At 29.6% G+C, this 12820-nt stretch overlaps 1 protein-coding gene across 1 annotated transcript in view; it reads right to left on the bottom strand.

Annotated features, from left to right (window-relative positions):
- The window catches only part of LOC114324307 (ras-related and estrogen-regulated growth inhibitor), a 365537-nt gene extending 354419 nt beyond the window's left edge, over positions 1-11118 (bottom strand). Inside the window, exon 1 of the mRNA XM_050651462.1 lies at positions 10974-11118. The gene's annotated coding sequence lies outside the window, so the exon portion shown is untranslated. The remainder of the gene's footprint in view (positions 1-10973) is intronic.
- Between the last annotated feature and the right edge of the window lie 1702 nt (positions 11119-12820).

Genomic DNA, 12820 nt, shown 5'->3' with positions numbered 1-12820 from the left:
ATGATGCAAGAATCTTGAAAATCGGAGTACAAATAATAAAGTTATAAATTGTCAAACTTGTGCCGGTGAGTGTATAACCAACAAAGTTGGTCATAACCTCTTAACAGAAAATTCAGTACAGTAATTATGTATGTTTTATCTTTTTACATAAAAGTCAACTTTTATCATGATTTAATTAAAGTTTTCTTTCCATAATTCGCTAGTGAATAACGTTTTCACGTACTTTTAAGCGTCTAAAGCAGCGTGATGATAATCAAATGCTTCGTCAAACGTCACGAACATGCTTTAGCCGTTGCTGTAAGTATGACCCTCCCCCTCCATGAAAAGGGTTTTAAAAGGATCTGCGACACAATAAAAAGGTCGCTTGCAAATCGTGGCTGAGTTTAAACGTCGAAAATTTGATGTTTTGTAAAATGTAATTTAGAATAGAGTGTTTATGCAAGAAGGCGTGGAAAATAGGTCTTGTATTTATCTATGTATACCAGCTTGATCTAGGATTCAAAGTTAAACATAGAAAAGTGTGATTTTAATTTATAGTCTAGTGCAGTGTTTCCCAAAGTGGGGCCCACGCCCCACAGTGGGGCAATTTGATAGTTAAGAGGGGCAATTCTTATATGGGCTCGACACGAGTTTAACCATTTCGCTATGGGTCATTTAAATCCAATGCAAATTTCAATGCTTGAAAAAGATAATAAAAATCAGATGTTAGCAGAAGAATAGACGAAATGGGTGAAGGGTGAATGTATGCACACATGTATCCACACAATGTTTAGCACACAAACTCAAGTGATTGTTAATAAATAATCGTTTTTGATAAATTTTTCTAATGACAGGATCAGGTTTGCCATTTTCAGACCGGAACATGCTCAAAATGGGGTCACGACAAATAATCCCGCACAAAAAATTCCCCCAAATTATCCCTGGACAAAAAATCTCCGGACAAATAATCCCCAGATAAAAAATTCCCACAAAAAATCCCGGACAAATAATCTTCACAAATTTTTTTGGACAAAATATCCCCACAAAAAATCCCGGACAAAAAAATCCCCAAGAAATATTTGCTGCCGAATAGTTCTCTAAAAGATTTCTCGAAATTTTAACAAATTCCGAATTCCAATTCCATGCTGAACACTTCAAATTTTACAAGACAAAAAATGTGAGTTTTTTTTAAAAATCATGGAAGATATGAGGAATGAGCCAAGGCCCCGTTTTCATGACAGGCGCTTAACGTGCGTTTTGATAACGGTCGATTACAACTACATACTTTTTACTGAAGACCGTTCACAAGCTAACGCGCGCTTTAGGTCATTAAGATGCGAGTTGGCATGTGAAGGGTCTCAAGTAAAACGTATGTATGTAGTTGTAATCGCGCGTTATCAAAATGCGCGTTAAGAGCCTGTCATGGAAACGGGACCTTAGCTCACTTCCCATATTTTCAAAATATTTGTGAAAAAACTCACACTTTTGTCATATATAATTTAAAGTTTTCAGCATGGACTTGGAATTCGAAATTTGTTATAATTTCAGAAAAACTTTTATGCCCGGTTGCACCAACAGATCTTAAGCTTAAGTCGAGAATATCATAAGAATTAATATTATATAATTATAATATATTACAATAAGAATGCCATAATATAATAATAGATATAATTGATAATAAGGTAAGAATCTAAAATTATGGTGCAACGTAAGTGATACTCAAGGAGGCCCTATCTATAAGTAGAGCTTAGCTGAGCTGGAGCTTAAGATCTGTTGGTGCAACCAGGCATTAGAGAACTAATCGACAGCAAATATTTCTTGGGGATTTTTTGTCCTGGATTTTTTGTGGGGATATTTTGTCCAAAATAATTTGTCCAAAATAATTTATGGGGATTATTTGTCCGGGATTTTTTGTGGGGATTTTTTGTCCAGGGATTATTTGTCGGGGGATTTTTTGTCCGGGGATTTTTTGTCCAGGGATAATTTGTGGGGATTTTTTGTCCGGGATTATTTGTCCGGGGATTATTTGTCCTAGCTTCCTCAAAATACGACTAATAATTTTTTCTATAGGGATGGCTGTTGTTGACAAAACACCGGTTTTCGGTTAAACCGTTTTTTTACTTACGGTTTAACCAGTCGGTTATAGCCGGCCAAAAGAAACCGGTTATTCCAAAAACCGGTTTTAGGTTTTTGAATTAATATTCAATACCCAATAAGTTATAACGTCACATATACATTGCACTTTAGTTTGTGATTTGTGATATATTGGAAAAAATCAATTTTAATTTGGTAATTTCAAAGAGCTGTAACTTGTTTAAGTGCACATTTGTACTAAGGTAAATTAGGTTAAATCGATCTATTTTTGGTCCCGGAATATGTGATTTAATTTATGACCTACCTTTCTGTTACACCCTTTATGATAATAAACTAACCCAATGAAAATTTGGGTCCAAATTATGCCAAATAATTGAAAAATAAAAAAGTAGTGAAATTAGGTACTTAATTATAAGACTATAAAAGTATAATGAAGTAAATAAGACTATAACAGTGTACCTATACATGTATATGAATTATAAAAACAAATGTGTAACATTAAAAATAGTGAAACTAGTAAAAACAAATATTGAATAATTGTTAAAATTCTGAAGTGGATGTATTATTGTACTAGATGTTTGGCAAATTTGTTGTATATCCAAAAAGAAATCACATTTTATACAAGATACACAAAACTATTTCATTTTTTTAAGATACTAATATCTTTTAATACCTATTTTTAATAGGATCCCCAATTCAGCAAACATGACCTGCTTATTCTCAAGTTCATTACCGAATCATTAACGAATTGGTATACGTTAAAAAAATGCATTTTCTCGGCTTCCCATGGAGCAATTTTCTTCATTCTTTTTTTGTTCCCAAGTAACTCGAGTAGAGCCACCTGACTAACGCATTACTAAATGTCAGAGTTGCTTTTGTTTTGTTATAATAAATTAATGTGTTTATAAGATAATAAAACTACATATTTATATTTTCCAATTGTAGACTTTTTTTTTAGATTTACTTACCACAACGTACCTTTGAATATTTAAAATTCCAATCTTCTTGTTTGAAAGTTGTATAATTATTTAAACAATCTTTGTTTAAACTAATTAAAAATTTTTGTTATAATAAATAAATTAATTTATTATAACAAAACAAAAGCACCGTTGGCATTAATAATGCATTAGTTAGGTGGCTCTACTCGAGTTACTTGGAAACAAAAAAAGAACGAAGAAAATTGCTCCATGGGAAGCCGAGAAAATGCATTTGTTTAACATATACCAATTTGAACTTTTAGATTCCATTTCTCCAACCTAATTTTTGATTGAAATTTTGGTATTTTTGGTACTTTTCACTCGTAATTCCGAGAGTTTTTATTATTATAAATATGTTATGAGTCTTTAAAAGATATGAAAATTTGTGTGGGGAAAGAGAACCGAAATAAAAAGGTGATGGTTTGAAAATTACCATCATATTGTTGATATCTTTGCCGTACATGCCGGTCAACTTTGATCAATTGTATCTCAGAAACCACTCATCACAATTTAACGTTTTTTTTTAAAGAAGCATCCTGCCGTGTTCTTTCCAATACCGTTTTCATAATTTAATGTAATTAATAGTTGCCGAGATATTCTATTTGTTTATAAGCCAAAAAATTGTTTATAATTTTAAAATATTCCTGAGGCTGCTTAAATAGTCCAATTTCAATTCTGTAAAGTAAATTGGATAGGTATAGTGCCTTTTTATACAAAAATCATAGTTATTCTTATGTGTCATAATTATTGTGGTTATTATAGCGACCGTAAATTGGTAATTAACAATTTAATTGTTGCTAAACTGTTCATTCAATTTCCATCAGCTTCTGGAAATATAATCTATACCAAAAGGGCTTTTTGTCACCAAGTTATTTAATTATTGATAAATAATTACTTACCTAAAATTTTAGTTGAAAATTCAAGATTTTTTTGGAAAAACCCGCAGTTTCCGAGGAAAATTTTCGTCCAAGTAAATCGGGAAAAGCATTTTTCGGTGCAGAATTTAATTACGGTGAATTTTTATTTGGGTGTTTTTGGTGTAAAGTTAAAATCTTTGGAGTTATACAGCAATAATTGAAAAAACACGACTTTCCTGGCGCCATTTTGTTTATAAAAAAAGTAGCACACTATCTGCACACTTTGCATACCTATATTATTATTACATAGAATCATAAGATTCGATTCCAGCAATAAAATTGGTGGTAAATATCTTTTCCTTGTATTTTGATAATTAGCCCAGAGTAGGTACTACATTTTATCATGGAATTATACAATTTATCAATATTCATGGAATTATCTTGAGAAAAATTAAATATGGAATAATAATGAAATGAAATATAAAGCTCAGGAATGTACTAAACATTAACTGTAGAGATTAAAATAGAACTTTTGTTATGAGGAGATTTTCTTACAATTGATTTATGAAGGAATAAAAAGTATTTAACGAGCGCGACGGCGAAAAACGATAAATTAAAAATTAATTATTTGATTCATTGTATGAAAAAAAAGGTATAAACGAATAGTTGACAGCCCAAAAAATTAAATTATTAATCAAGAAATATTTACAAAATCTAAATATTTTAATAATAATATACGAAGAAAGAAAAATGAAGGAAAATAAAAATAAACCATGTATTTTATAATCACAATCAAAATTTGTGAAATAGCAGTAAAAATAACAAAAAATGACTAACAAAAAGTGAATAAGACTTAACTAATATAAATAGGAAATTATAAGAAAAACTATTAGGGAAAACGTAGTAAGATATATCAAACAATTAAGAGACTTTTATTATCTGAATTTAAAAAAAATCGATTCTTGTTTTTTGCATACAAACATTCCGTAGAATCATAGAAATACTGTTCTAAAACGTTATTAAGAAATTCGAAATAGAAACGAAGTTATAGGTGTATTTATAACGGTACCTATCTACCCTCGTTTGTATATAACACTGTGTGCGACGCCTCGCCTGTGCACCTGCAACTCGACATTTGCTTTCTAAAACTTTTAAAGAAATCACGAGCTTTATATATGCCTAGAGCTGGCGGTCATTAAAAGGCAGTCGAAGTAAGGGAACGCCTCGAAAGAAGCATAATATTAAAAGAAAACTCAAAGGTAATCAGTTGACCGCAGAAAAAAAAATCTGAATTACCCAGTTCTTTGCAAAAACATTAAAATTTAGTGATGCATTTCATGCACTTTATGGGAATAAACATCAGATAAATAACAACGAGTTGGTCGGAAAAAATCGACGAAGCTCGTATTAATCACCCCAGAATATAGAAAAAGCAGGGAGATATCAAAAGAAAAACTATAAAAAAATAGCTTTGACAAACTATTTATTTTACTGGACAGTGATATCAGTCAATGTGCACCAGAAATCGCTCATTAGAGGAAAAAAATGAATATGACCATTTAAGTTGATAAAAATTACAGTAAATAGCTATTTGTATAACAAGGGAGGAAAGTGCTACTTTCCCTCCCGAGAATGAAGTTTACTGCCCGACGCGTAGCGGAGGGCAGTAATCAGTCAAGGGGGGAAAAGGCACTTTACCCCCATGTTATACATATGGTTTTTCCACCTTCCTCAAATTAATAACAAGTCATTTTTCATTTTTACTTAATTTATTTACGTAACTACCATCAAAATCTATTAAAACTAAAACTAACAAGTAGGTACAATATAACTGTCAACTGTCAAATATAAGTCAAATTATTAATGTAAACATTGTTAAATCAAAATAACAATTTACTGTTTTTTACCATTCTGCAAAATACAGGGTGTTTTATAAATAAACGTTAAAACGTATAGATAATTACGTAATAGAAAATAGATATTGTACAGGGCGTCAATAAGTCATATTTCATGAATGAAATACCATGACGTCACTTTTACTTTTCCTCACTAGGGAGGAAAAGTACAACTTTGCACCCTACAATCAGGTCCGGAAAAGTATACTTTCGGTAGAGGTAGGTGGAAAAATACTTTAAACTCGTTTTTCTCGAAATCACATTTTTGAAAACTGGACAACAAGTTTTTTTCGTGTACTTCAAAACCTTGTTAACAATAAAAAAATTATAACCATAACAGTTTTTTCTTTAAAAACTGTCTTTTTTTCTAATTTAGTAAGTTATGTTCCCTAAAATTCACCTTATAGATACAATCGCAGACAAACATGAAAAAAATGTTCTTTAGCAAAAAGCCAAAAAAGTCGAACGAAAAAAATATTGAAATGACATAGAGAGAGAGACAAGAGGAATGACAAGCATGAAAAAGAAAAGATAAGTCTAAATTTAAAATTATAATAATAATAGTAAGACTAACAGAAACGCGAAGAATTGTAACAAAGAATGGAAAAGGATACCTATGACCAACCTATGACTGTCCACTATGTCATTATATTCGTAGAATACGCATTATTCGAAACTACGCATTATAAGAAGGCATAATTTCGAAGATAGGAAATAGGAATGATAAAGGTGATGCTTTATAATGTTTATATTTCTTGTAATTTACTATTTTTAGTAGGAATACCCAACAATTTTACTTTAAAATAAGTTTATTTGACATTTCGATTTCCACTTCCGAAATTATTGTTCTCAAAATGCAAAACATTATAGTTATTAAGGTATCAAGAGTATTATAAGGATAATAACGTTTGAGGTCAATGGTGTATAAACCGAGGGCCTTAGGCCCGAGGGATATACGTTGACCGAAACATGGTTGTTTTGTTTTAAACATTTTGTTTTAATCAACTGTTTTAAACATGTTTTAAACGTTTGCTTATGTTTAAAACAGTTTTTGTTTAAAACACTTAAATTAAACAAGTGCTTTTTTTCATTTTCTTTATTAATATAATATCAAAAAAATTCTCAAATACATTATATAAACTTTTTAACATATATATTATTTATTTATTAATAATCTGAACACAAAAAAAATTGGAAAACTGAAAATATTTTGCAAAGAAGAGTTAATCAATTTGTCAAAACTGTTTCAGACTCATAGTAATCTTGTAATTTAAATTAGTCACGTCATCACTGATGGAATTAAGCTATTTAAAAATTGAAACCAACTTAGCAGCTTTGACATTGTCTAGCCGATTACGTAGTTTGGAATGGTAAACCTTATGATGAGAAGAGTCTTTCTATGTTGGCTGACGATGCAACAGCTGTGTGAAGCTGTTGAGCAAGTTTCAATGCTGTAGTATACCTATTTATATTTTTCTTAGAACGCCACCATGCCAATGGTTTTACATTCTCAATATAGGTGTTTAGAAAACATATGGAGTAAAGGGTACACACATTGCCTGGTAATAATAATAATCTAAAATGCTTCTGGATGATAATTTATAATGGATGGATGATAAGTTTATTTTCAATAAAGCGATGATCAAGCAAATTTGCCAAAAAATGAACTGGGGTCACCAAATCATTTGCAAGTTAAAAAAAAAACACTAAGCACCACCAGAAACAGCACAAAATAACTGACAATAGACGTTATTGCAATAGCCAACTTGTAATGCGGATTTATAAATAGTAAATGGTCTGAGGTTCCCCAGGCAATAGCTCCTAATTTTGCAATTGGTTTTCTTATCTATTATTTAGTAGAATAGTAATAATAGATCAAACACTTTCAATTAATATTATGTTTAGGAAAACATGAATAAACAATGTTTTCTTCTAAGTTTTATTTGTTTAAAATATAAAATTTAAAAACAAAAACATTTTTAAAGCAAAAAAAAACGTTTAATACAAAAACATGTGTTTTAAACAAGTTTTATTTGTTTAAAACATACAATTTAAAAACAAAAAAAAAACATGTTTAAAACAAAAAAAAAACCGTTTAAAACAAAAAAAAAAACGTTTGTTTTGTTTAAAATTAAAAAAACATGTTTTTTTGCAACCCTGGACCGAAAGCGTTATTATTATAATACCCGTGGTGCCTTCAACGTGTAATGTCCGACTAAATTATTCTTTATATGCGAAAAATTTGAATGAATTTTGAATTAAATAGTTTTCAAATAAGTACATTTACCAGTAACAATAGTAACGTAATTGTGGTAACCATAGTTTTACATAGGCTGATATTTGTCAACTTGGCAGTATCTAATAAGTCGTTATTTAAATTTAATGCCCAAGGGCGTTATATCGTACTTAACAGACTTCGAAATAATGTCATTATTTGTCAAATAACATACCAGTCGGACATTATTAAATTAAACAAATGTTTTGTCGCTTGGTAAAAAAATCTTCTAATAATCTAATTTTATCTAACGTATTCATATTGAAAATTCAGACATAATTATGTTATAAATTTTAACAAGATGTCTTTAAAATGTTATTGTCCATATTTTTGAGTTGCGTTCCTGGAACGACTTTATTGGAAAAACAACACAATAGGATATAAATTCAACCTTTCAACAACTAATAGATCAATAAACATCAGTACATCAATAAACATTAATAAACATCAATAAACATCAGTAAACATCAATCAATAAACAGACATATTTTATCTAAAACCAAACTTAACAATGAACAATAAAGGACAAAGAATTGTATATATTTATAAAATACCTTAAGAATGCAAACATTTGTATTTAAGTAGATGAAACATCAAGACCATTAAATGTTAGAATAAGTGAACATCAATCTTACATAAAAAATAGAGAATTTGATAGATCTCAAACATGTAAACACGCATGGGAAAACGAACACAAAGTTCAATGTAAAGATTTAAGTATACAGTATACTAGTCCTGAAAGAAACAGATGGTAAAAAGATAAAAACGAAGACGCTACTCTAATTATGTTATGAAATGAATTCAACTGCGTCGCAAATTCTTCGGCAGAACGCAATAATTGGATCTGGTTACCCATTTAAACAAGGAAATCAATAAAAAGAAAATATCCTTATTAGTAAGTCAATCAAGATATCGACGATATTTACAACATTTATGTTTTAAAATAACATACCTATATAATCGGAGTTAGGTGTTAATACTGGGAGTAGGTAAACTAAATGTAAGACCATTGTAGTATGATGAAGTTTTTTCCTGGATTTTCCCTCATGATTTACTATGTGATCTTATGGGATTCTTAGGTTAAAGCTGATTTCATGTAATTGAATGAACTATCTTCCAATAAAGTCGTCCCAGGAACGCAATTTAAAAATATTGACAATATCCATTTAAATTCATCTAATTTAAAATGTATATGTCTGAATTCCTGAATTATTGTCAATATGAACGAGTCAGATAAAATTAAATTATTAGAAGAATTTTTTTACCACGTAACAAAACCAGTATTTTTTAAATCTATTAAAGTTTTGTATTTTGAGAACCATTTCCGATGTCTAAATTGAATCGTCAAATAAAATTATTTCAAAGTAAAATCTAGGTTTATTCCCACTACAAATAGTAAATTGGATTACGAGTAAGATGCCACAAGAAAATAGTTTCAGGACAATATTTATATTTATTATTAACGCATAAATATACAGGGTGTAACAAAAATACAGGTCATAAATTTAATCACATATTTTGGGACCAAAAATAGTTCGATTAAACCTAACTTACCTTAGTACAAATTAATGTGCACATAAAAAAAGTTACAGCCATTTGAAGTTACAAAATGAAAATCGATTTTTTCCAATATATCGAAAACTATTAGAGATTTTTTATTGAAAATGGATATGTGGCAATCTTATGGCAGTAGTATCTTATTGAAATTAGAATAAGAAAAAATTATAGTGAAATTTGGACACCCCTTAAAAATTTTATGGGGGTTTTGTTCCTTTAACCCCCCCCCCAAACTTTTGTGTACGTTCCAATTTAATTATTATTGTAGTACCATTAGTTAAACACAATGTTTTAAAAACTGTTTTGCCTCTTTTGATATTTTGAATATTTGTCAAATCCACCACATATTTGTATATGGTTAAGTACGATTATGGAGACTGGGTAATAATATGAAAATTTATTTATGATTTACATTTTTAAGTATATTTAAAACCATATTAAAAAAGGAGCCGCATCTCGATAAAAGGTGCCTTATCGAAAAAATATAAAGAGCCAAAAAATTTTAAAAACACTGTGTTTAACCAATGGTACCGCAGTAATATTTTAACTGGAACGTACACAAACATTTGGGGGGTTTAAAGGCACAAAACCACTATAAATTTTTTATGTAAACATATTAAAAAAGAAGCCGCATCTCGATAAAAACTGCCTTATCGAAAAAATACTAAGAGGCAAAAAGTTTTGAAAGTATTGAATTTAACTTATGTTACCACAATAATAACTTAATTGGCACGTACACAAAAGTTTGGGGGGTTTAAGAGAACAAAACCCAAAACCAAAAAATATTTTACTATAATTTTTCTTAGGGATGTTCCTGCCATAAGAATGCCACATGTCAATTTTCAATAAAAATTCTGTAATAGTTTTCGATATATTCAAGAAAATCGATTTTCATTTTGTAACTTCAAAGGGCTGTAATTTTTTTATGTGCATATTTCTTCTAAGATAAGTTAGGTTCATTCGAACTATTTTTGGTCCTAGAATATGCACTTTAATTTATAACCTGTATTTTTGTTACACCCGCCTGTATATGTAGTCACATATAGTTTACAAACCAGTGCTGTAACTTGTTAAAAAAATTAATAAACAAAGTTTTCTGAAATGTTTATCCATGCAACCTCACAAAAAAGAAAAAAAAAGTTAAAACAGAATAATATAACTTGCGGAAGGGCAGGTTGATGGACAGTTGGTTGATGTTGATATTTCCAGTAACACTTTCAACCTTAACATGTCAAATAATTATAAAATTTGTTAAAAAAATTATACAGAGTTTTTCTGAAATATTTATTCATGCAAGCCTCACGAAAAAGAAAAAAGCATTAAAGGAGAATAATATAACCTGCGGAAGGGCAGACAGTTCTTTGATGTTGATATTTCCAGTTACACCTTAAAACTCAACTTGTCAAAATATTAAGTATACAGAACCCAACAAAAGCACGTGTAGATCCGCTTTGAGTGGACCACAGCGCGAATCGTCAGAGAAATACGCGTACTCGAGGAAAACTGAGTGTTTTCCGTCTACATTCTGTAATATAGGTTACTACAGGAGTTGGGATAGAGGTACAAGGCGTTATTTCGGAACGTGTTAATGATATTTTGGAATCCTTAGAGCGGCTTTAGAAGATGATATTTTTTGTACTCAATAAAGGCTCTATTTGTATCGTAGTTTCTTTTGCCTAGAACATGTTTTTATGATATAGTCCAGGTACCAAAGCTTTTCACCTCGCTATATTTACAGAATGGATCAATTTGCTTGAAAATTTGAGAATAAGTAGTGGATAGTCCATGGATCAAAGTCTATATGATGCCGACAGGCGCTTTTACCATGGGGCTGGTTGCCACCCCATCTTGGGGGTGGAAATTTTTTATTATATTTTGACCGCAAAAGTTAATAACAACATTCATTTTAAGGAAAAAATGTTCTATACATTTTTTTGATAAAAAATCAATGATTTTCGAGGGTATACTCATTTACGATTCACTCAATTTTTGCCGTAGAACAAATTTTATCAAACCAAGTTCTTGGGAATTAAATTACCTACAATTTCATATTTAAACATTTTTTCGTATATCTGATGCTAATCTTTCTATTATGAAAAAATGACATTTTTTACCAAATTGAAAACATTCGTTATTCGCTTTGAACTTCAGTTTTTTTAAAACTAATCATACTAAGCCAGTCAAACTTCTAGAATCTATTAATAGTACATAAATAAAGAAGAATAAATAAGTGCAATGACTAAAAACACCGCCAACTTACATTATTATGTTTCCAATTTGATTTCTCCTTTTTTTTCAAAAAACTGTATTGATTTTTTAACCGTAACTTTTTTATTTTTTATCTTAGAAAGTTCGTTAAAAAATAATTTTGTAGGTTTTTACAAGATCTATAAGGTTAGTAATATTAAATCCTTTTAAAATTCTCAGTTACAAAATGAGGTGGCATTGAAAGGGTTGGTAAAGATGATTTTTGCATGATATTAAAAGTTTTAATTGTCAATAGCTCAAATTCTTGGGAATTAAATACGCTACAATTTCATATTTAAATATTTTTTCGTATCTCTGATGCTAATCTTTCTATTCTGAAGAAAAGGGCATTTTTTAACGAATTACAAAACTCGTTATTCGCTTTTAACTCCATTTTTTTTAAATCTAATCATTCTAAGCCGATCAAACTTCTAGAACCTGTTAATAATATATAAATCAAGAAAACCAAATCAGGTCAATAACAAATTTTAATTAGGGTGGTGATTAGGGTGTTGTTTACGATCACTTTTTTGCTGAAAAATAGGGACTGACATTATTTTCATTATAAGTCACTTAATTTTTTTAGCTAGAGAATTTTTTTATTTCTGGAAATACATATTTTTAAATACTTTAAATTAGGTTCGACAAGTTATCCTCGAAAAATGCATAGTTTTCCCGTCCGTTGACTTAGAAACTACAATATTTAGCATTTGACGAAGAAGAGCCAACATATAATAAAGTATAGCTCGATTACTATTGCTCTTAAAGAAAATGAAAAAAAATGTTTTGTTTATTTTTTCAAAAGGTACATTTTTGTTAAGTAAAGTTGTTTTGATTAAACGAAAACTTTTTGATTTATTAGCAGAAAACTGATTAAAAACATTGATTTTTTCGATATAAAACTAACACTTTCGATAACGAATAAATCGAAAACTATTA

This window comes from Diabrotica virgifera, chromosome 1 (assembly GCF_917563875.1).
Source record: "Diabrotica virgifera virgifera chromosome 1, PGI_DIABVI_V3a".
Lineage (NCBI taxonomy): Eukaryota > Metazoa > Arthropoda > Insecta > Coleoptera > Chrysomelidae > Diabrotica > Diabrotica virgifera.
This window is presented reverse-complemented; position numbering and strand designations above follow the sequence as displayed.